Source organism: Oryx dammah, unplaced genomic scaffold (genome assembly GCF_014754425.2).
Source record: "Oryx dammah isolate SB20612 unplaced genomic scaffold, SCBI_Odam_1.1 HiC_scaffold_5, whole genome shotgun sequence".
NCBI lineage: Eukaryota > Metazoa > Chordata > Mammalia > Artiodactyla > Bovidae > Oryx > Oryx dammah.
Genome location: NW_024070189.1, coordinates 81,585,616 through 81,611,192, shown reverse-complemented (window position 1 = coordinate 81,611,192; position 25,577 = coordinate 81,585,616).

The window sequence follows — 25,577 nt, the reverse complement described above, 5'->3', positions numbered from 1 at the left end:
TTCTCATTTGAAAACACTTTATGGTCACTTCTGAAACTTCTGGTATATGTGCCACGATTTACTGCAGAATGTTGGGGGACAATCCACAGATTTGATCTCCCTGGATAAAGTACAGATGGCATAATACTTCCAGGGAGACCACATAAAACTTCTGACCCAGCTCCACATAAAAGAAGAATTTGGAGGTGGAAGCTGTAAAACTGTTATTTATGGCTGTCAAGTAGGGGTTAATTTGGACAGAACATAGCCATCAAGAGTCCAGAAAGTCTCTGGTACCTGGCAAGGCAGTATTACCTGGTGCCTCTTGGGCAAGTAAGCATGAGTGGTGAGAGGTTAGCATGTTTCCTCCCTATGTGGTTGCGTTTCCTCCTCATGTTGGTTGTGCATAGAGTTTGCTCTGTTACCAGTGCTTACAGCAGACTTACAGTAAAATGAGGACAGACTACACTCCATCTCCCCATTCATGGACACAGTGTCATTGGTTTTTAAGGAACAGACCTAAGTACACTGGGTCAAATTAAAATTCGGTTTATAGAGCAGAAGAATAAAAAGGATCCAAGAATTAGAAATATATGTAGACCCCATAGAAACTGATAAGGCAAAGGAGAAAAAGAGGGCAACTAATTTTATTTTATAATTTTTAAAGGTTACTTTCCATTTACAGTTATTACAAAATATTGGCTGCATGTCTCATGTTATACAGTACATCCTTAAGGCTATCTTATACATGATAGTTTATACTTCTCATTCTTCCATCACTATTCTACCCAACCACCCCACCCCCACCCCCAATCCCACCACCGGTATCTGCAAGACTGCTTCTTTTTTTTGCTTTATTCAATAGTTTGTTGTATTTTTTAGATTTCACGTATAAGTGACACCACACAATATTTGTCTTTCCCGTTTGACTTATTTCTTTTAGCGTAGTGCCCTCCATGTCCATCCATGTTCGTACAATTGGCAGAGTAGTAGTCCATATAGATGCACACACACACACACACACACACACATATATGTATATTTCCCACATCTTCTTTGTCCATTCATCTGTTGATGGACGCTTAAGTTGCTTCCATATCTCAGCAATAGTAGGTAATGCTACTATGAACACTAGAATTGAACGTATCTTCTCAAATTGCTGTTTTTATGGAATTGCTAGATCATATGGCAATTGTAGTTTTTAGTGTTTTGAGTAACCTCCATACTGTTTTTCGGTGGACTGTACTAATTTACATTCCTATCAGCACAAGGTTCCCTTTCTCTGAATCGTTACCAATATTTGCTATTAATGTTTGTCTTCATTTTGATGACAGCCATTCTGACTGATGTGCGGTGATATCTCATTGTGGTTTGGATTTGCATTTCCTAATTATTAGCAATCTTGAGTATCTCTTTATGTATCTATTTGCCATGTACATTTCCTCTTTGGAAAAATGTCCATTCAGGTCTTCTGCCCATTTTTGGAATTGGTTGTTGTTTGATATTTTGATGTTGAGTTATATAAACTGTTTGTATATGTTGAATATTAATTTCTTACCAGCTGTATTATTTGCAAATATTTCCTCCCATTCAATAGGTTGTCACCTCATTTTGTCAATCATTTCCTTTGCTGTGCAATTTTTTAAATATAATTTTAATTAAGTCCCATTTATTCATTTTGTTTTAATTTTCTTTACTTTAGGAGATAGTGCCAAAAAATGTTTGGTATAATTTGTGTCAGAATGTTCTGACTATTTTCCTCTAGGAATTTTATAGTGTCTAGTCTTATAATTAGGTCTTTAATCCATTTTGAGTTTATTTTCATATATGGTTTTAAAGAATGTTTTAATTTCACTTTTTACATGTAGTTGTCCAGTTTTCCCAGCAGCACTTAGTGAAGAGAGTGCCTTTTCTCCATGGTATATTCTTGTTTCCTTTGTTGTAAATTAATTGCATTATGCTTGATTAATTGACCAAAGTGCTCTACTTTGGGGCTTTCTATTTTCTGCCATTATCTATGCCTGTTGTAGTGTCATTACCATAATATGTTGATGACTGTAGCATTATAGTATAGTCTGAAGTCAGGGAACATGATTCCATCAGCTCTATTCTTCTTTCTCAAGATTGTTTTCACTATTCAGAGTTTTTTGTGTTTCTATACAAATTCTAAAATTATTGTTCTGGTTCTGTGAAAAAATGCCAATAGTATTTTGATCGAGAGTGCACTGAATCTGTAGACTGCCTTGGATATACAATCATTTTAATTATATTGATTCTTCCAATCCAAGAAGACAGTATATCTTTCCATCTATTTGTGTTGTCTTCATTTTCTTTCATCTGCATCTTATAGTTTTTGGAATGCAGAACTTTTGCCTCTTTAGGTAGGTTTATTCCTAGGTATTTTATTCTTTTTAATGCAGCAACTATTTTCTTTAACTCTCTCTGTGTGGCATCATATTTTTCAACCTCTTCTTCTCTCTATAACTCCCTTCCATGTTCCCTCCCCAGTGGACTAGCCTTATATACTTAATTGGCACAGTATTTCAGGGAGAGGAATTTGATTGCCCCAACCTAGACTGGGTGTGTCTACCAAGATGAGAGGGCAGAGTCATTTGGTGTAGATATGGACACCCAGGCACAAGCATGAGAAAGAAAATAGAGTTAGACATGATCCTCTAATAACATTTATCATAGTCGATTCAAGTACTCAGGGCACCAGGTACCAAGGGAAGAATGAATAAGAGGGAAAGAGGGAAATGAAAGCCCAATTTTATCTTCTATGGAGTTCTACTTTAAATTGACACTAATGGGCCACTATGGCCTTAGTCATGAGGTGACTAAGTAATGAAGTTGTCATTGCTTTTTCTTGATTACTCTCAAGTTTTATGGTGGGATCTTGCTCATTTTGAAAAAGATACAGCCTGTGTTTATCTCAAGTAAAAAGAGATACCATTTTAGAAGAAATTCTCTGCTTCTGAGAGGTTCTCTCAGACCCAACTTCATTCCACTATCTGGTTCTGGAAGACCAGGAAATCACCAGCTGTAGATTTAGCATAAATGGAGTTAATGATAGATTTGCTTGAATAGAGATTTCAGCCTCCAGCCTCCTAAACTGAGTATTAGGGCACAAAACTGAAATGTTTGAGGAATGAAGATGTGGTATTTCCTACCACTGGCATATAGCCTTTCCTCAGGACAGTTATGCCCCTCCTCTTGCTTCTAGCTAGGGAAGCTATCTACTATATATGCATTTTCTTTCTGTTATACTAAAAGAATACTTAAGAAACAATCTGTTTCAGTTTGGAAAACAAAGTCCTATAAGCTGTGAAACCCACTAGGTCTCTTAAATAATTCTGCCCTAATTGAGTCACTAAGAAATATGAAGCAGATTCTAAATTATTCTACCAATAGTGATTATTCTTCCTATACTACTGTCAATTTTATTTTTTTAAGTATGGAATGTTCATGTAAATGTCATTAAATATAAGTGAATTTGCCTAATCTGATGACTTACTGAACCTGAGTTTCCCCAGTGTGTGCTTACAATTACTGTCTTTGTGTTCCCTCTTTTTAGCTGCTTGTTCTTTAACAGAGTCCTACAAAGAGGTGATGTGACTATCTGTGCTTTGCAATTCAAGCTGTTTTTAAAGTGGAGAGAATTTCACTAGAATTTTTTCTCTCCCCCTTCCCCGACCCCTTCGCCCTTGCATTCATTAAAGCTGAGTTCCTGGCTCAAGTTAAGGGAAGATTTTAGTTATTATCCTTGGCAAAGGAACTCTCCATTGTGGCTTTGATTTGAACTTCAGCTCTTCTGAGTGCAGGGGTCACATGTGAATTTGTTATGCTTCCTGGCAAATGTTTCAGAATAAATGAATCTGATGAAATTCTCATGAAGTATTTGTTTTTTAGTGTTTCTCTAATACACAATAAATTGTTATTTATGAGGCGTAATTGAAGACAATTCTGGAGGAAGTTATGTATAAGATTAGGGGGATTATTAAATCAACTTTATTGTGTTTTCAAAACTTAAAAATGGTTTACAGCTATAATAAATTGCTCGAGAGTGCTATCAACCCATAAATTTTAATAATTTAATAAACATTTTGAGTTAAGTTGGGCTCATGGCCAAATCCCAACGCTAGGTTTGTTTTGTGGATATAGTAATGTGTGTTTTAGTTTACCTGACTGTTAAAAGAATGAATTGTTCTCATGCATGATAATCGTTGATTGGTCATTAATTTTAATGAGCTAAAACTGGGAACTCAAATTTGAAGTTAGGAGGGTATACTAGTTTCTCTGCCCCTCTTCAGTCAGTTTTACTAATCACTGTTGCTATTTAGTATCTTCATTGATTTGAAGATACTATTTATTTGAAGATATTATAAACTTTGATGTTTATTTGAAGATACTTGCATTACTTCTGCTAGCCCTTTCACCTCAAAAATCTGTTATAAAAATAATCACTGACTCACCTCCTATTAGTGGGCTGTTAACTACAGAGTTAAAATATGCTTTTACACTAATACATTCAAAGTATTCATCATAATTTTGCGCATAGAGAATTCTCAATATATATCCACTGATTAAAATAAATCAAATATGTATCAGTATAATAAAGCAGATAAAATATGTGGTTTTATTTGCTATACCTTCTCTTGTGAAATTTGGTGGTCAAATTCAAAACAACTCACTGAGAAGAACAGGAACTATGTGGAGAGTCTGTATTGGCTTCAAATGTGTACCTTAATAAAATGTGCTAATTATGTGAGCATTATATGAAGCATTATTCATATGTCTGGCTAGATGTGAGTATGCCTAGATTTGAACCAAGTTAATTAGAGAGTATTTAATAAAAATATTATTTTGCTCTTTTCTCCCTTTATTCTCCTCAAATGCATTAATCTTATCTTAAAACTAAAGTGCTTTAATTAGACTTTGTCATCAGTGGTTCTTCATCTGCTTTTTATGATTATCACAAAAATAGTCACCACTATATTAAAGGGTACTTATGTAAGACTCAAATTATTAACTTTAGACTACACATTCTGTGATTTTAAAGAGAAATTTTGTGACCGTGATAAAATATGTGTGATGAATATTAACAATACAGGAGTCTATTCCTCTGATTATTTAATTCTCACTTTCACTTTCCCATCTTACTGATATGATTGAAAAAAAATCATACTTGATTTCTACAACCAAAAGAATGTCACTTGGTAACTACACGCAAGTATGTGTTTATTTATCCACACAAGATAGGCACATGCTAATATATGCACTTGCTATGCCTAAGTTTTCACTTAATGAAAAGCTTAATAAAAATCAGCATTCATAGCCCCTGCATAGTCAGATAAATTAGTTAATGCACAATAAGCAGCTCTTATGTATAATGCAAAAGATTAGTCTTATCATTTGCATAATGTGCTACAAACGGCCCACTGTTTCAAACAGTTGAAGCTCCTCCGTTAAATGTGAGCTGAAAGCTGAATGACGTCAATAAGGTAATTATGCTTCATTTGGCATATCTCATTCATTCTCTGGAGTTCAAGACCCTATCTGAGCTCTGTTGACAGCACCACTGAAAGGCACTGGTACTCGTTCAAAAACAAAGCTGTGGCAGTCTGGAAAGAAGCCTGGTGTGCTCAAGTCTCCATTGTATGGCTTGTTCCCCAGTAAAAACTCATTTTACACTCTTGCCTAGGCACATATTTATGTATAAATGTGTACAACTAGGAACCTGTCAGTTTATACTGAGAGTAAAAGAATTTTCAGGCCAATCAGTGACTTCCAGACTCATCAGAATTCCCAGTGGAAAGAGATTGTCAAGGAAGTATTTCTGTCTTCCTCACAGACATGTTGATTCACACCCTGCTTCTTCTGTAAGTAAGAAACACAGAATTCACTGTCACAGTTTTCCTTCCCTCCTCATCCTACCCCTAGAGAACATTTCCATGTCTGTGCTAAATTAAAAGGCATTTTTTGAAAATTAATCTCATTCTATATAAATGCAAACGCATGCACACACACACACACACACACACACCCCAAAGTTTTACATATGTGAAAATTAAGACCCAAAGAAATTACACAATTTACCTAAGACCCAGTTTTACTGGGTTTAAAGTAAGTCTCAGCTCATGACTCACATTTTTCTGTTTTGTGTATTTAAAAAAATTTTTATACATTTGTTTACTGTCTCAAGGGTAGGGAGACAAATCATTTTCTATTTGTCACAGTCAGCTGGCAAGTGTTTTTGCAAAGGTTCATATTAAAACCATGAAAATGATGGCTATGGAAGTACCTCTGAAAGATGATGCATTTGCACACTCAGACTCTTGCTCTAACTCTGCTTAAAAGCAAACTGTGCTTGGTTATTTTTTAGTATCTCCTGTAAAAACAGCATTTGGGCAAACATGGTAAAATTATAACTTTCCTCTGCAAATGGCATTTTATTGAAATCCTTCCTCTTAGATTGGTTAAGTCTTCTTTCTTGCACATAGAAAAATAATTTGTTGGCCAGGAAATGTATTTATTTTGAAATCATGTATCCTATATACCACTGTTCATTTCACTCCATAATAATAATTTTAAATAGCACAATCCTTGGACTTTCTGGTACATAGAAAATCTAATCATTTTCTATCGTTAACCTCATATATATGCTTATATGACTGTTTATATGCAATATTCTATCTTGGCAAGGTCAACTATGCAGTTTAGGGCTAGAAGTAGGCTAAAACAATGTCATAAGATTTATTGTTCCTGCTTAGGTAGTAATAAGACATAGATTTTAGAACATAGATGTTGTTAAGATGTTGTTAAATGAATGAACACATTTATATTCAGAAGTCCAAAAAAGGTAGAGGATTTGCCATTGTAGCTGAAGAAAGCAATCAGGGAAGGAAACAAAGAAAAAGTCTTTCATATTTCTTATACTGTAATTATGATAAGAAATATAAGAAACATTTAATGAGAAATTATTGTATTTCAGTTTGATAATTTTGTTCATTTACATCAATATTTTATTTATTGAGGTAAATTTATGTCAGAGCACTCATCTTTCCCTATTAACTAGGCAATAGTATAAAAGACAAATTAACTAAAATATTTACAAACACTAATTTGAATAGCTCTCAGCTGCTACAGAATCAAATCTGAGGATTAGAATGTCCTTCCAGTGTCACTAAACAAAAAGTGAGATGTCAAGTAACAGAAATGTATCTCCAAATGACCAGTGTGAAAACATTACTTTGGGTGGCTACGCAATTCTAGCTTTGACCACTTTGATATGCACTTTTGCTAATTATCCTCTTGGCCTCTAGTATTTTGTGTTTGTGTGTTTGTGCAGCTATTTTCCGTGAGTCTTTTCTCTTCAATAGGTTCAAATGAGACAGATTACAAAAATCCAAGGAGAGAAATAATTGTTGTAGCAGCAGCAATGCAGCCATAGTTCTACTCACATAACGCCCTCCTGGGGTGCTCAGGTCTCCTAAATTGCCTCTATGTAAAGAAGAGATGAAAACCTAACCCACCAATTGCAGAGGAGGTACAGCTGAAACAGCTCAGTTTCTCTAGTCATTTTCCAAATTTGAATGGTATAAAGGGATTTGTACAGGTGTCTTAAATCTAAAGTTTGATATGTAATGTTCAAAATGTAGACTGATTTCAACTCAAGGTGTTCTTTCATACTGTATCCATGTTGGCAATATTCAGTTTTTATTAGGTATTAGCAAATTGCCTTTGTGACTTTTGCTATGACAGTCAGTGTTATATCTTAATTAGTATTATTTCTAGTTCAACTAAAATAGCTAAAGGGTCCTCTTGGGATCTATTCTGGGGTATGGTTTTGTTTAATCTTATTATTAATGATAATAAATTTTTACTTCTTTGGAGTATCATCTGTATGCCAATGATTCCATTATTTAAACAAATAATTATCCTACCTTACAATTTCTTTTAGAACATGAAAATAACAAATCATAGTTATGGCTTATTCAAAGTAAATTAGTTCTAAAACACTAATAAAATTAATTGCAAGATGTTTGATTGGAAACCAGAGCTGGTTAAAACAGGAGCTCTCTCTTATGGTCTTTGATAATACATTACTCTCTGAAATAAAGCTACCAGCACAAAATATCTCAGTGCTTGTTAGCAAACAAAGAGTAATTGAAACTTGGTTGCTAGGAGACATTATTTCTCCTTGTTGACAATCCTGATTTTCTTTGATTACTGGCACTATTGTTGTTCATTACACAAACTGCATGTTTTTATGTAACATTGAAGAAACATATTTTGGAATCCAATTGTTGTGTGAATACCACCATGTGCTACCAAAGAAATATTTATTCACAGGTTCGACAGGTTAACTATCTCTTGTGAGCATTTTGTTCCAAAGGCTTACGACATATTTTTTGATTCCTTATAAAATATGAATTTTACTGCAAATAAAATTCTCAGTTTTGCACAACAAAGATTTGAAATAATCCATAAACTTAAGATTTTCTAAAAGCAGAAAAATAACGTTATCACTGTAAATTCAGCTTCTTCACTGTAGTTATTTCGTTTCTATATTCAAGATTATTTCATTTGCATGAGGGAAAAACAATACTCAGAAAATAAGAAAATGTTTATTTTAAATGAGGTTGTGTTTTAAAAATCCTGGAAGTTTTAAAATGATTTTAATAAAATGAGCACTTTTTAATTTCGTTTTCTTTGGTGAAGAACATTCAAATATCTTTATTAACAAAGCAAGAGTTAACATCATACTTGGCAAGCTTCAAACAAGTAGAATATATGTTATGCAGTATATATCTTAAAAATCTTCACTCCACATGGAATTCCAGTTATTTTTATGCTAACCTCAGGTTAGATAACACTCAGATCTGTCTGCAGGTTCGCATCCTCACAGCTGTGAAAGCTCCTCTGCTGCTCTTTTTATGCCATCTTCACTCTTAACTTTTTTGCCTTAGGAATAGATAGACAACAGCAGAGAATTCTATCCCTTTTTCTCTCTTGTCACATTAATTATCTTTTATCTTTACTCATTCTTATTCTCTCCTATCATAGAATAATGCTATGTTTCCAGTCTGAAATTCCTTCTTCTGCTTCTATTATCTTCTTTTGGAATCTTGGCTCTCACATACTCTCTCTTTTCCTTTACTTATCAACATTTTTTTTTTTTTCCTTTGCCTGGTTACATATTCAGGCTAAGCTAACAGTCTTATTTCTTTGCATCTTTGTTTTTTGCTTTCTAGACTATTCAGAGAATGTTCTACAAGCAGAGGTTGTCTCATTTTCTAAAACTATGCAATTTCATTTCAAATACTCTACCTGAAATTTCTCTCATATGCACAAAGGCTCCAAATCAAGGATTTTTTTTTCTTAATTCACGTTCTTTTGACTTCACATTATGGTTGATGATTCTTTTAACTTCTTTTAAAAATTTTCTTGAAAATTGCTATCTTGGATATCTGCCCACCTTAATAATTTCTCACAAATCTCAGTCTGCTCTTTCTGTTCTTGTTTGTATCCTAATGTTATTATCCCCAAAGTTCATCTTCTTACATTCTGTTTACTATCTCATCCCAGCAAACAGCTTCAGCTGTCATCTCTGTACAGATCTCTAGGGAAAATTATATACAAAACACCAACTCTCTCCAATTCACTCCTACATATTTAACTGTGGCTTAAGCAATACTTGGGCTTCCCTGGTGGCTCAGAGGGTAAAATGTCTGCCTGCAGTGTGGGAGACCTGGGTTGGACTGCTGGGTTAGGAAGATCCCCTGGAGAAGGAAATGGCAACCTACTCCAGTACCCTTGCCTGTAAAACCCCATGGATGGAGAAGCCTGGCAGGCTACAGTCCATGGGGTCTCAAAGAGTTGAACACGACTGAGCAACTTCACTTTCACTGTCACTTTAAGCAATACTCACATGGATGCTTCATTGGCACCTTGAGCTGATCAAATTCATAGTACCCAGGGTCACTTTTCGATGAAAATTTCATTCTTCCTAATTATTTTAGTGTATATTAAGGGTTTCTCTGGCGGCTCAGCTGGTAAAGAATCCACCTGCCATGTGGGAGACCTGGGTTTGATCCCTTGGTTGGGAAGATCCCCTGGAGAAGGGAACAGCTCCCACTCCGGTATTCTGGCCTGGAGAATTCCAAGGACTGTATAGTCCATGGGGTCACAAAGAGATGGACACGACTGAGTGACTTTCACTTTCACTTTCATATTAAGCTACTATTATTTTGAAGCCATTTTTGTTCTTGTTTCATCAAATTGATTGCTTGATCCTTAAGATTTTGTCCTGTTTTCTTTGCCATCTCAGTTCATCAATAATTTTTCTCATGGATTATGCCTTTGGTGTTGTGTCTAAAAAGTCATTACCAAACCCAAGGTCATCTAGCATTTCTTCTATTATTATTCTCTAGGAGTTTTATAGTTTTATGTTTTACATTTAGGTCTATGATCAATTTTCAGTTCATTTTTGTAACGGTATAAGGGCTGTGTCTAGATTCTTTTTTTTTTTTTTTTGCATCTGAATATCTAGTTGCTCCAGCACCATTTGCTGAAAAGACCATCTTTGCTTCATAGTATAGCCTTAAAGTATTTTTTTAAAAAAATAAATGGTGTTAAATTGTTTCTCTTGCACTCTGCCAATCACCATTGCAAAAAATTTGTTAGCTAGTGCTTTTACTCTTCAGCGAATAAATGCCTCCAATGTGAGGTCAAGGATGACTAGTTCTCCAGCTGTCAATATTCAAGCAGACAATTGATCTTTTCATTTCATTTAATCTTAGTAGCCATTTCCTTTTCCCCAGCTCCAACACTACTTAGAGAAACTAAACGTGTCCACTGTCATCAGTGCTTGCTGTAAGTGTAATATGACATGAATCAAAGACCCTTCAGGCCAAAGTAGAGATGGGTAATTTATTACTAGAGAACAGAGGCTCTTCTGAAATTTTCTTTAGTTCACGCAGATCACTGTGAATTAACTAAGCAAGGGGGCAGCAGGTGCTCTCATTAAATTTACAGCTTTGGCAGCAGATAGAAGAGTAGTTTTAAAAGAATATGCAGCTGTGTAGACACCTGTAAGGCAGCCATACACTCCCAAACATGATGCAGAGGTAGGTGGGCCAGCGCTCCCTCACAGTACTTCAAGCAGCTCTGGTTGGAAGCATCCAAGCAAGTAATTTCTAAACAGAGTATGGGGAAGTGTGTTCCCTGAAATGACAAAAGACCATCTGAAACCTCAGGATTACATGAAACCTTTCTGAATTGTGTAGGAAATCAGAGCCCTATGTGGCCGTTTCCCATGAGATGAAAGTCATCCCTGGTCTGTTTCTTCTAGCCTCTTTTTGTCCCCCTTTTAAAGGGGACTGAGTTTAAAAATGAGCATCATTTCTTTAGGTTAGTTTTGGTTAAATATGTCAATCTCATAATAATGGCCTTCCCAGAGACATGATGTTTTGTTAAAGTGGAATTTGTTCATTGTACATATTTTCCTCTAGGAAAGACCCACTATTCCAGTCTACAAGGGCAAAAAGAATCCCTTTTAATATTTCTAAAATCTTTCTTCCATATCCGTCTTTCTGGGTTTTTGTCTGCTTCTTCCCTGTCTCTATCTTTTCTGACATTAATGGAAAGTTATAATATTTCCTAAACTCTTGAACAATTTGCAGTAATTTTGGTGGAATTTTGGTGAAGTGCCTTTCTTCCTCCCTTCCTCCCTCCTTTCCTCTTCCTTTCTTCCCACTAGATTTCTTTTTCTCACTTATTTATTTTCAAATAAGTCCACAATTGACCTGTGACAGCTTATAGTTAGACTGCATTTAATAACATAATGTAAAATATATGTGATAATTTTAAAACAGAACTAAGAAAAGTAACTATAACTATATAGTCAAATGTAGAGGAATTTTACAGTTAAGTAGAATACATGAACATTAGATATTGCTTTACTTGAAACTTATATTTGCTCAAATCATGCTGGATAAAGAATCTTGGATTTGTGGCAGAACAAATGATCTATCGATAAACGTTGAATTTTCTTCTTTTGTACAAGGCACATTGTTTTAACCAGGAAAGTCACTGAAACCTTTTATTTTGGTATTCTATTTTGTTGGTGATATGATACTAGTGATGCGGTAGATACCGTGACAGTCTAGGCTACTGATATCTCTCTATTCACTGAGGATAGATTATGCCTCCAGCTGTGGCCAACACCTCATAAATCTAAACTAGAATAAGAGTAGAATTTTAGACCTGGAAAGGAGCTTAGGGTTCAACTCACTTAACAATGGCTTTGCCATTGATCATAGCAAAGTAAGCTGAGTTGGATAAATCTGGCCAATCTGTCAGCACTACTGAGAAAGGAATACAGAAAACACGGCAATACCTGTGATGACCGATGGCTTCATGTATATGGGAGAGCAGGTTTTATTGTTTTAATTACATTTCTAGAGCATAGCAATTGTAGTTTCCCTCTGACCCCTGCTACAGGGGCAAAACTAAATTTTAAATACAGAAATATTTGTTAAAATAATATTTTCTTTATTAGGAATTTACGTGTAATAAAGAAAAGCATATTCACTCCTAAACTGTGTGTGGTACTATATTTGTTATGTATCTTTGTGGTGTATCTACAGATAGGCTTAACTTCCATATGAGCATCCAGTTATAAAATAAGTTGTGTTAAACTATCTCATAAAATGTCATGTTGTGTGTATTACCTTCTATGCAATGAATATGAAATATATGAAAATCATGTGTCAAAGGTCACTTCGTGGGTAGCAATATAATCAATGTGAATAAAATTTAGTAAAAAACTGTTTATTTGTTACTAGACTAACATAGCCTGTGGGAGGAGCAGAGTGTCAAAAAAGAAATATGGGCATATGAAATTTTTGTGCTTGTCTTCAAGATAGCTGTATGTTTATAATGGCATGCAAGCAAAACTCAGTTCACAATATATATTCAAACTGTAATATCTAAAGAATATTTCAAATCACTAGTAAACAAACATAAGACTGATGCCCCCCTTTTATGTAATGGAATACTTATATATAAAAGCATTTTAAATGTCTATTTATTTTGTGAAATATATACTGGAATAGAAATGAGGCAGAACAGGCTATAAATCATTTTGAAAGATAGCAAAGTCAGGTCCCTTTCTTTACTAAGATCCTCTAGCAGATGGCTCTATTGCTCCATATCACATCATAACCCCTCTTGAACCTCTGATTTTAGGCAGATCTCTGCTGAATTCTTCAGTGCTCTGACAGAGTCCCACCAAATATTTATTATCTGTCCTCTGATTTCTGACTATGAGCTTCTCTGTAGTTGCCCAAGTGTACCTGCATAGCCCTGAGGTGCAGGGGGGTTAGTTCCTCCATGACAGCCCGCTACCAAGGGAAAGATCAGTTGAAGACAAAGCCTCGAGTCCCTACACTTTGGACTGACAATTCTGAAAAGTATATGGTTTACTTTCAGGGAAGAGCTGCTACAACTGAGCCTTCACCCTGTATGCGAGACAGCAAAAGAGACACAGATGTATAGAACAATCTTTTGGACTCTGTGGGAGAGGGAGAGGGTGGGATGATTTGGGAGAATGGCATTGAAACAAGTATAATATCATATAAGAAATGAATTGCCAGTCCAGGTTCAATGCATGATACTGGGTGCTTGGGGCTGGTGCAATGGGATGACCCAGAGGGATGGTACAGGGAGGGAAGAGGGAGGGGGGTTCAGGATGGGGAACACGTGTACACCATGGTGGATTCATGTTGATGTATGGCAAAACCAATACAATATTGTAAAGTAATTAGCCTCTAATTTAAATAAATAAATTTAAATAAAAAAATAATAAATTAAAAAAAAAAAAAAAAGAACTGAGCCTTCCTTGCCCACAAGGTTAATCTCAGTGGTGCATGCTAACAGTAACTTCTCCTCTTTTCTCTACCCTCTTCACCCCTTATCCTTGCTTCCAGGATAAACTAACGATCCCAAGCTCTGCATCTGTGGATCAACACAATTCCAGTAGTATGGTTTTCTTCCTTAATATGTGCTGTGAGAATCTGTGAGATTTATGTGTCTTCATATATAATATGGGGTCAAGTTGGGAGCTTAGAATACTGGTGCTATGCTCCTCACTGTTTCCCTGGCAAGAAGCATTACCTTATCTGGGCCACAATTTCTTTAACTATAATATCATAGAGTTAGCCTCACAGCACTTAAGGGGCCATGGGTACAAGTATAGACTATGAAATAGTTTAATACACTCATATCTATTGCATACGGTTTGATTTATTCTCTTTTGAGATGTGAAACATCCCTTAACCATGAAGTGAAAGTCAGAACTGGTGGGTTTTATATTTGTTGTTTTATTTGTTACTTAATCAAAATAAATATGGTGCACATGACAGAAACCAAATGATATGAAAGGACCATGAATGAAAAATAGCAATCCCTGTCCTGCCACTTCCCTGCTCTATTTCCCATAAATAATCTTAATCACTTCAGTTTGTAATGCTTCAGGTCATCTCTATAATTTAAAATAAAATGCAGAATGTTTAAAAAATTACATTCCAGAATGGAATGGTAGAGTTTCATCCCTTTAAAGTACTCTATATCTAAGTCCTCTGTATTTTCATAAATACATTTTTCATGATCCCATTTATGCCTTTATGTATAATGTACTCTAAGAAATCTACAAATTCTGGTATTATTTCCTTACTCTCCTTACTGTAGCATGAGTTTATTACCCTCCCTTCTACCTCCTGTGTCCACTTAGTATCCTCTATTTTCTATTACCAAAATTGATATCAGTAACTATATCTTATGAGTTTGGTCTATATATTCTGAAAGCTGGAGAAAACAAGCCATATTAGCATTATTAAATTAATGTAAAATTTTTTTCATGGAATAGCCAAGTAGGGTACCAGAGATGTATTTCCATCTTCATGAATCCAAAGTCATGGCCCTACTTCCTGTACCATTAACAATTCATCAAATCTCATAAGCCCAAGCATCTTTCTTTTAAGCAGTTATTTCTAGTAGAAAACAACTGATGAAAATGACAGCCTAGATAAAAATACTTTATAGAGTCAACTACATACTTAAAGAAAATAAATAAAAAAGAATAGTATTTAGAACTTTATGCTTTGTAATAAAGCTTGCATTTTTTATGGTTAGAATCTATAATTAAGCTAATTTTCCAGGCTCACCTCAGGGGATTCTCCAAATGTTTCCTTCTGCTACCTTTGGTTTAGTTTGCTATTCAGTTCTTATATTCTTAAGGTGCAAGTTTATTGATTTGAGATATTGTTTTTTTTTTCAAATATAGGCATTTAGTACTGTTAATTGTCCTCTGATCAGTGCTTTAGCTGTGTCTTATACATTTTAATGAGATATCTTTTCATTTTCATTCCATTTGAGATTTTTTTGTTTTCCTTGAGAGTTTATGTTTGATACATCCTGAATCATTTAAAAATATATTGATTAGTTTTCAAATATTAAGGATTATCCAAGTGTCTTTCTGCTATGGTCTGGGAAAATGCTTTGTATAATCTCTAATTTATTTAGTTTTGTTTTTGTCTTTTTCTTCCAGTTTTATTGAAACACAGTTCATCTTTGTATCATTTATATGGCACTGAATAAGTATAAGGAGAAAAGCATAATGGTTTGACCTGTGTGGATTATGAAATGATTGCCACAATAAGTTTAGTGAGCTTCTATTATGTCACATAGATGCAAAAAGAAAAAGAAAAATAATTTTTCCTTGTGATGAGAATTCTTATGATTTACTTTCTTAACAACTTGCATGGTAAGGGTATACACACAATAGTGTTAATTTTATTTATCAGGTTGTACATTACATCTCTAATACTTGTTTTTCTTATAACTAGAAGCTTGTACCTTTTGACCATCTTCATCCAGTTCTTCCTCCTCTACCTCCTACCTGTGATAAACTCAAATCTGATTTCTTTTTCTATATGGTTGTTTGTTTGTTGAAGTACAATTCACATATAACACTATGTTAGTTCCTGGTCATAGTGATTGGAAATATCTATACATCGTAAAATATTCACCACTGCTGCTAAGTCACTTCAGTCGTGTCCAACTCTGTGCGACCCCATAGACGGCAGCCCACCAGGCTCCCCCATCCCTGGGATTCTCCAGGCAAGAAGAACACTGGAGTGGGTTGCCATTTCCTTCTCCGGATATATCTGTACATCATAAAATATTCACCACAACCAGGGCTATTTACCATCGGTCACCATACAAAGATATTATATTATTGCTGGCTTTATTCCTCCAGGTTGTATATGGCATCCTTGTGACTCATTTACTTTGTAACAAAGTTGTATCCTTTAATTTCCCTGATCTATAATGCACATCTTTTTCCATTCATCTATTGGTGGGCACTTAGGTTACCTCCATATCTTGGCTGTTATAAACAGTGCTGCAGTGAAGATAGGAGTGCATATATCTTTTTAAATCAGTGTTTTCATTTTCTTTGGAAAATATCCAGGAATGGAGTTACTGTGTCATATGGGAGTTCTGGTTTTAAGTTTTTGAAGAAACTCTGTACTGTTTTCTATGGTGGCTGCACCAGTTTACATGCCCGCCAGCAGAGCACAGGGATGCCCTTTGCTCCGCAGCCTGATCAGCATGTGTTACTTGTTGCCTTTTTGATAATAGCAATTCCTATAGGTGGAAGGTGATATTTTATTGTGATTTGATTCGAATTTCCCTGATGATTAGTGATGATTTTATTCTTTTAAAAGTTCCATTGGAGCTGAAGAATACACTTAATATTTCAGTGATTTTAATCCATTGAGGCTGTGCCGTGTGCACACAGAGATAATATTTATTCTGCTGTTATTTCTGTACTGATCTGTAAATGTCAGGATGAATTGGTTGGTAGTATAATTCAAGTCGTGTATTCTTGCTAATTTTCTTCAGCTGTTCTATCACTTATTGAGATGAAACATTGAATTTTCCAACTTATGGTTTTTACTTTCCTATCTCATAAATTCAATCAAATTGTATGTGTTTTAGCTGTATATATTTATAATTGTTATAACTTCCTGATTACTTAATCATTTTGTCACTCTAAAGTCACCCTCATTGTCTCTAGTAATATTTTTGTATTCTGCCTTTTCTGATATTAATGCAACCGTTTTACCTATCTGTTTAATATGGTTACTGTTTGTACACTATACATCTTCCCATTCTTTCCCTTTCATCTTGTTTGTGTATTTGGATCTAAATTGTGTCTCTTGTATGTACACTACAGTTGTATCTTAATATTTATTCAGTGTGTCAATCCTTACTTTTTGGTTGGAGTGTTTAATGTTTATATCTAATGCAGTTAATGACATGTTTGGATTTATGTGTGTGGTTTTGGTATTTATTTTCTTTTACTTTATTTCTTTTTATTTCATACTGGAGTATAGTTAATTAACTATGTTGTGATAGTTTCATGTGTAAACACACTGATTCAGGTATATATACACTGGTAACTATTCTTTTTCAAATTATTTTCCCATTTAGGTTATTCTGTAATATTGAGCTAGAGTTCTCCGTGCTATACAGTAGGAACTTGTTGGCTATCCATTTTAAATATATCAGTGTACACATGTCAATCTTAAACTCCCTAATTATCACTTCTCCCCTCCTTTCTCCCCTGATAACCAGAAGCCTGTTCTCTAAGACTGTGTATCTGTTTTGTAAATAAGTACATTTGTATAATTTCTTTTTAGATCCTGCCTATAAGCAGACTTACTTCACTCAGTATGACAATATCTAGGTATATCTGTGTTACTGTAAATGGCAGTATTTCATTTTTTCAATGGCTGAGTAATAGTCCATTGTGTGTATGTGTGTGTGTGTATATATATATACACACACATATATATATCATAGCTTTTTATTAGTATTTATTTCAAATGTGCTCATGTCCATTTAGTTTCTCTGTATCTCCTTTACTGCTTTTTTTTGTGTTAAGTAATGTACTCTTTAGTCCCTTTTTTTTTTTTAACTGTTTTTGAGTTATCTTCTTATTGATTTTCCTAGGAATTACAGTATGTGATTTTTTCAGATTGAAATTAGCATACTCTAATAAAATTAGAAACTTTAGTCCAATATAGCTATATTTATTCTTGTTCTGATTTATTATTTATAAAACACAGATTTCTAATTTTTAATACAGATATTTTAAATAGCTAAGGGAAGAAGATAAAGAAGTTATATAGTATTCTACATTTATTTACCTATATAATTATATTTTATGTTTTTCTGCACTTCTTTATGTGGATTCAAATAACCACATACTGTCAGTGGTTTTTCCTTAAGCCTGGTGGACTTGCTTTAGTACTTTCGGTAATGCAGATTTGTAAGCAACACATTACCTCATCTTTGTTTATGTGGGATTTTCTCTATATCAACTTTATTTTTGGAGTGTGATGTTGCTGCGTATAGAACTTTTGGTTGATAGGTTTTAAAAATTATTATTCACACTTTGTATATGTCATCCTACTTCCTACCATCCATTGCTTCTAATGAGAATGCAGTGTTTAAGCCTACTGTCTTCCTTTATATGAGTCAATTTGTTTTTCTCTTGTTACCTCCAAGTTTTTCTTTTTATCTTTGGCTTTCAACATTTTGACTTTGATTTACCTATGTGTGATCTTTTTGTTTTTATTTTACCTGGAATTCACTAGCTGTTTTAATGTGTTATTTAATATTTTTAATGTTATGTGGGAAATTTTTATCATTATTTTTTCAAATATTTTTTCTGTTTCTTTTTCTTTCTTATCTCCTTTGAAGCTACCAGTACACATATGTTGGTATGCTGAATTGTGTTTCAAAGATCTACATGGAGAGTGAAGACATGCCATGGATTAGGAGAAAATATTTGCAAATAATATATCTGATAAATACTTATATGAGAATAAAGAGCTCTTGTAACTTATTTGGAAAACTAATAATCTCACTTAATGTGGGTAAAATATTTGAATAGACATTTTACTAAATAAATATACAAATAGCCAATAAGTACCTGAAAAGATGATCAGAATCACTACTCATTAGGGAAATGAAAATCTAACCCACAATGATTCACCATTTCTTCCTCACCAGAATGGCTCAAATCAAAATAACAAAAAATAAATACTGGTAAGGATATGGAGAAGTTGAAACCCTTGTTCATTGCTTATAGTTATGTCAAATGGAGCAGCCACTTAAGAAAATATTCAGGAAAGCACAAATGCTATTCCTTAGTCATACAAACAGTCCTTTCCTAATTGTTCTTCTGGCGATATCTTCCCATTTCTTCGTACCATCTACAATTTCCTTGATTAATGTTTTATGGTTTTCATTGGGAGTCTTCACTCTCTTGGTTAGGTTGATTATTTTGTCTTTTATTCTTTTTGATATGATTTAAAGTGGGATTGTTTTCTACTTTCTCTTTCTGGTATTCCATTCTTAGTACATACAGATTTCCGTATATTAACCATGTATCCTGCAATTCTGTTTAATTCATTTACTAGTTCTAATAGTTTTGGAGTGGAGATTTTAGACTTTTGTATGTAGAATATCATGTCATTTGTAAACAGTAATAGTTTTATGTCTTCTCTTTCAGTTTGTATGCCTTTCTTATCTGATTGTTGTGGCTAGAACTGTTAACATTGTGTTAAGTAGAAATGTTGAGAGTGGGCATCATTTGTGTTGTTCCTGGCTTTAGAGAAAAAGCTTTCAACTTTTCTCAGTTGAGTATGATGTACAACACTGAAATGAGTGCTTGCCATATAGTAGGTATTCAATCAATACTTTTTAAATAAATGGATTCCTTAATAGTCCTGTGTCTCATTCAATATACCTCATACTGAACTAATAATCTCTATTTTTATGATCTCAAAGAGGAAGTACCTATGAGATCATTTGGCGATTCAAAATGTGCTGAAAAGACAAGGTTTAATTTTGGCATAGGACTCATTTTACATTTTCACCACAACATGGACATTTTTGGAATTTATTTGGCATCAGCATAAGTAAGAAGTTTTGTGTTTGTTGGCAGCTCTTAAATCTCTAGGTCTATAAATAGGAAGGTATTTGCACTAGGCAAAACAAGCCAAGTATGCTGAAATAACATATTGACCCCAGAATGTCAATGGTCTAACACTAAAAGCTTTATTTATCATTCATGCTATATTTCTAATGCTGTTTGATGGAGGAGACTCTGCTCCACATGGTTACTAAGGAACTCAGACTGACTGAGACTCTGCCATCTGGAACCTTTCCACTGCCTATAGCAAAGAGAAGACAGTGCATGGAGCTATTGTACCTGCTCTTCCGTGCTTTGACTTAGAAATGACACTCATTAATTCCGCTTGTAGTTCATTGTCTGAATCCAGTCATGTAAGTCCATACAACTGCTTGAGTTTTAGGAAATCTTAAGGAACAAATGGTAGTTGTTGAATCAGAAATGTCTCTGCCACAGTAGCCATTCTTTAAGTAAATTATTCACTGATCCTTTACATGGAGGTGTTTCTAGTAAATATTATGCAGAATATAACCGAATGTATGCGGAAATTTGTGTGCATATCTACTCTGTATTTGTGTGTGACTAATGACCTGGACTAATTCTCTACTTACTTATTCATTTACCTTCCAGAGCAAGTGACTAAAGCATAGATATAAGTCCCAAGCTTAAGCTTCTTATGTTTGACTGAGGTTTTCCAAGGGACATACCAGAGTAATCATAATGTTATCTATAGTTTGATATCTTGTTACATTTCCCTGAAGTTTTTTTAATTGGGATTTTCTTAAAAATTCTATAGATTTTTATTTTCTTATTTATACTTCCTTACTCATAAGTGTTTTATTGTTTTGAGACTTTACTTCGATTTTAGCTTTTAATTAAATTTTGTTTAATTTTATTTACTTTTTATTTTCATTTTGAAAGTATTGCACTAGGAGTTGTAGTAAGTTGTCAGGCAAAGCAAAAATTTTGGGTAGTCAGCATGTTTTGTCCTCTGTGTTGTTTTTGTACTATGACTTCATTATTTAGGCTGATTGACCTTGAAAGATTTCTTAACTTACCTCTCATCCTCAGTTTCTTTTCATTTTAAATTGAGGTTTATAATAATGTAGCACAGCTCAAAATGTCTCTTGAGGTGTATTGTTTCACACTGAGGTCAAGGCTCCAAAGACTCAGTTTTACCTTCCCCTTAACTGACAGCAGTGGAGAAGGAAATGGCAACCCACTCCAGTGTTCTTGCCTGGAGAATCCCAGGGATGGGGGAGCCTGGTGGGCTGCCGTCTATGGGGTCACCCAGAGTTGGACACAACTGAAGTGACTTAGCAGCAGCAGCAGCAGCAGTAACTGACAGCAGATGAGATGGTTGGATGGCATCACCGACTCAATAGACATGAGTTTGAGTAAACTCTGGGAGCTGGTGATGGACAGGGAAGCCTGGCGTGGTGCAGTCCATGGGGTCACAAAGAGTCAGACACAACTGACTGACTGAACTGAACTAACTGCCTAAAAGAATGCAAATAGAGAACCTGTTCCAAAAAGGGAGCTATCATGATAGATAATTGTACTACGAGGTATGAACTAGGTCTGAAGAGAGGGAGGAACCTACCAAAGTGTGTTAAAATTCCTCTCTATGTCTCATTATCTTTGCATAACCTAGCACACGTTGTTTACCAAACATTTGTTTTTTTCACCTCTGTGTGAATTGACTTGCTCATTTTTGAAGTCTCAAATCCATATCCCAATGTCCTTTTGTCTTTATCTGGAGATGGTGTATACTTCAGTAACTCAGTCATGTCTGACTGTATACGACTCCATGAATCGCAGCACGCCAGACCTTCCTGTCCATCACCATCTCCTGAGGTTCACTCAGATTCACATCCATCAAGTCGGTGATGCCATCCAGCCATCTCATACACTCTCATCCCCTTTTCCTCCTGCCCTCAATCCCTCCCAGCATCAGAGTCTTTTCCAATGACTCAACTCTTCGTGTGAGGTGGCCAAAGTATTGGAGTTTCAGCGTTAGCATCATTCCTTCCAAAGAACACCCAGGACTGATTTACTTTAGAATGGACTGGTTGGATCTCCTTGCAGTCCAAGGGACTCTCAAGAGTCTTCTCCAACACTACCGTTCAAAAGCATCAATTCTTCATCACTCAGCTTTCTTCACAGTCCAATACTCACATCCATACATGACCACTGGAAAAACCATAGCCTTGACTAGATGGACCTTTGTTGGCAAAGTAATATCTATGCTTTTCAATATGCTATCTAGGTTGCTCATAACATTCCTTCCAAGGAGTAAGCGTCTTTTAATTTCATGGCTGCAATCACCATCTGCAGTGATTTTGGAGACCAAAAAAATTAAGTCTGACACTATTTCCACTGTTTCCCCATCTATTTCCCATGAAGTGATGGGACCGGATGCCATGATCTTCGTTTTCTGAATGTTGAGCTTTAAGCCAACCTTTTCACTCTCCTCTTTCACTTTCATCAAGAGGCTTTTTAGTTCCTCTTCACTTTCTGCCATAAGGGTGGTGTCATCTGCATATCTGAGGTTATTGATATTTCTCCCAGCAATCTTGATTCCAGCTTGTGCTTCTTCCAGCCCAGCATTTCTCATGATGTACTCTGCGTAGAAGTTAAATAAGCAGGGTGACAATACAGCCTTGACATACTCCTTTTCCTATTTGGAACCAGTATGTTGTTCCATGTCAAGTTCTACCTGTTGCTTCCTGACCTGCATATAGGTTTCTCAAGAGGCAGGTCAGATGGTCTGGTGTTCTCATCTCTTTCAGAATTTTCCACAGTTTATTGTTATCCACACAGTCAAAGGCTTTGGCATAGTCAATAAAGCAGAAATAGATGTTTTTCTGGAACTCTCTTGCTTTTTCCATGATCCAGTGGATGTTGGCAATTTGATCTCTGGTTCCTCTGCCTTTTCTAAAACCAGCTTGAACATCTGGAAGTTCATGGTTCACATATTGCTGAAGCCTGGCTTGGAGAATTTTGAGAATTACTTTACTAGTGTGTGAGATGAATGCAATTGTGCAGTAGTTTGAGCATTCTTTGGCATTGCCTTTCTTTTGGATTGGAATGAAAACTGACCTTTTCTAGTCCTGTGGCCACTGCTGAGTTTTCCAAATTTGCTGGCATATTGAGTGCAGCACTTTCACAGCATCACCTTTCAGGATTTGAAAGAGCTCAGCTGGAATGCTATCACCTCCACTAGCTTTGTTCATAGTGATGCTTTCTAAGGCCCACTTGACTTCACATTCCAGGATGTCTGGCTCTGAGTGAGTGATCACACCATTGTGATTATCTGGGTCGTGAAGATTTTTTTTGTACAGTTCTTCTGTGTATTCTTGCCACCTCTTCTTAATATCTTCTGCTTCTCTTAGGTCCATATCATTTCTGTCCTTTATCAAGCCCATCTTTGCATGAAATGTTCCCTTGGTATCTCTCATTTTCTTGAAGAGATCTCTAGTCTTCCCCATTCTGTTCTTTTCCTCTATTTCTTTGCACTGATCGCTGAAGAAGGCTTTCTTATCTCTTCTTGCTATTCTTTGGAACTCTGCATTCAGATGCTTATATCTTTCCTTTTCTCCTTTGCTTTTTGCTTCTCTTCTTTTCACAGCTATTTGTAAGGCCTCCCCAGACAGCCATTTTGCTTTTTTGCATTTCTTTTCCATGGGGATGATCTTGATCCCTGTCTCCTGTACAATGTCACGAACCTCATTCCATAGTTCATCAGGCACTCTTATCTATCAGATCTAGTCCCTTAAATCTATTTCTCACTTGCACTGTATAATCATAAGGGATTTGATTTAGGTCATACCTGAATAGTCTAGTGGTTTTCCCTACTTTCTTGAATTTAAGTCTGAATTTGGCAATAAGGAACTCATGATCTGAGCCACAGTCAGCTCCCGGTCTTGTTTTTGCTGACTGTATAGAGCTTCTCCATCTTTGGCTGCAAAGAATATAATCAATTTGATGTCGGTGTTGACCATCTGGTGATGTCCATGTGTAGAGTCTTCTCTTGTGTTGTTGGAAGAGGGTGTTTGCTATGACCAGTGCATTCTCTTGGCAAAATTCTATTAGCCTTTGCCCTGCTTCATTCCCTATTCTACGGCCAAATTTGCCTGTTACTCCAGGTGTTTCTTGACTTCCTACTTTTGCATTCCAGTCCCCTATAATGAAAAGGACATCTTTTTTGGGTGTTAGTTCTAAAAGGTCTTGTAGGTCTTCATAGAACCGTTCAACTTCAGCTTTTTGAGCATTACTGCTTGGGGCCTAGACTTGGATTACTGTGATATTGAATGGTTTGCCTTGGAAACGAACAGGGATCATTCTGTCGTTTTTGAGATTGCATCCAAGTACTGCATTTTGAACTCTTTTGTTGACCATAATGGCTACTCCATTTCCTCGAAGGGATTCCTGCCTGCAGTAGTAGATATAATGGTCATCTGAGTTAAATTCACCCATTCCAGTCCATTTTAGTTTGCTGATTCCTAGAATGTCGACGTTCACCCTTGCCATCTCTTGTTTGACCACTTCCAATTTGCCTTAAGTCATGAATCTGACATTCCAGCTTCCTGTGCAATATTCCTCTTTACAGCATCACACCTTGCTTCTATCACCAGTCACATCCACAGCTGGGTATTGTTTTCGCTTTGGCTCCATCCCTTCATTCTTTCTGGAGTTATTTCTCCATTGATCTCCTGTAGCATATTGGGCACCTACTGACCTGGGGAGTTCCTCTTTCAGTATCCTATCATTTTGCCTTTTCATTCTGTTCATGGGGTTCTCAAGGCAAGAATACTGAAGTGGCTTGCCATTCCCTTCTCCAGTGGACCACATTCTGTCAGGTGGTGTTTAAGGTGAGTGTTTTAGCTCTTTTGAGGAGGTACATAGCTTTCCTGTAATCTCCAGTGTATATATGTTATTAAGCTTTTGTTTGATTTGCTACTATCAATCTGTCTCATGTCAATTCAATTCTTAGACCAGTCAAAAGAAAATAGAATAGTAGAGAAAATGTTCTTCCTCCTTGACAATAACTTCCCCAAGGAGTTTTGTTTTGTTCTGTTATTTTACAGATACAGTATTTTGAATAAAATATATAACCCAAGCCTGGCACATAATGGACACTAAATGAATGTCAGTTCCCTAATAGTGTTAGTTGCTCAGTTGTGTCCGACTCTTTGTGACCCCATGACTGTAACTTGCCAGGCAACTTTGTCCATCCAATTTTCCAGGCAAGAACCAGGAGTGGATTGCCATATCTGTCTCCAGGGGAATTAATTCCCTAATAATGAGATTGCTAATCAGAAACAGTGGTATAGTAGTAAGAGTCCTGAAGAACAGGGCTGGAATCCATGTATCATCACTTAATTAGTGGATAAAAAATGGCAAGTTATTTGCTATTTCTAGATATCATTTATTACCCTGAAATTGAACCAGTAATGACTATCTGATTATACTGCCATAGAAGAGTCAGTCAGTGTAACACAGGAATGGAAAGTATGTTTCTGGAGTCAGAAAATTCACATCCAGC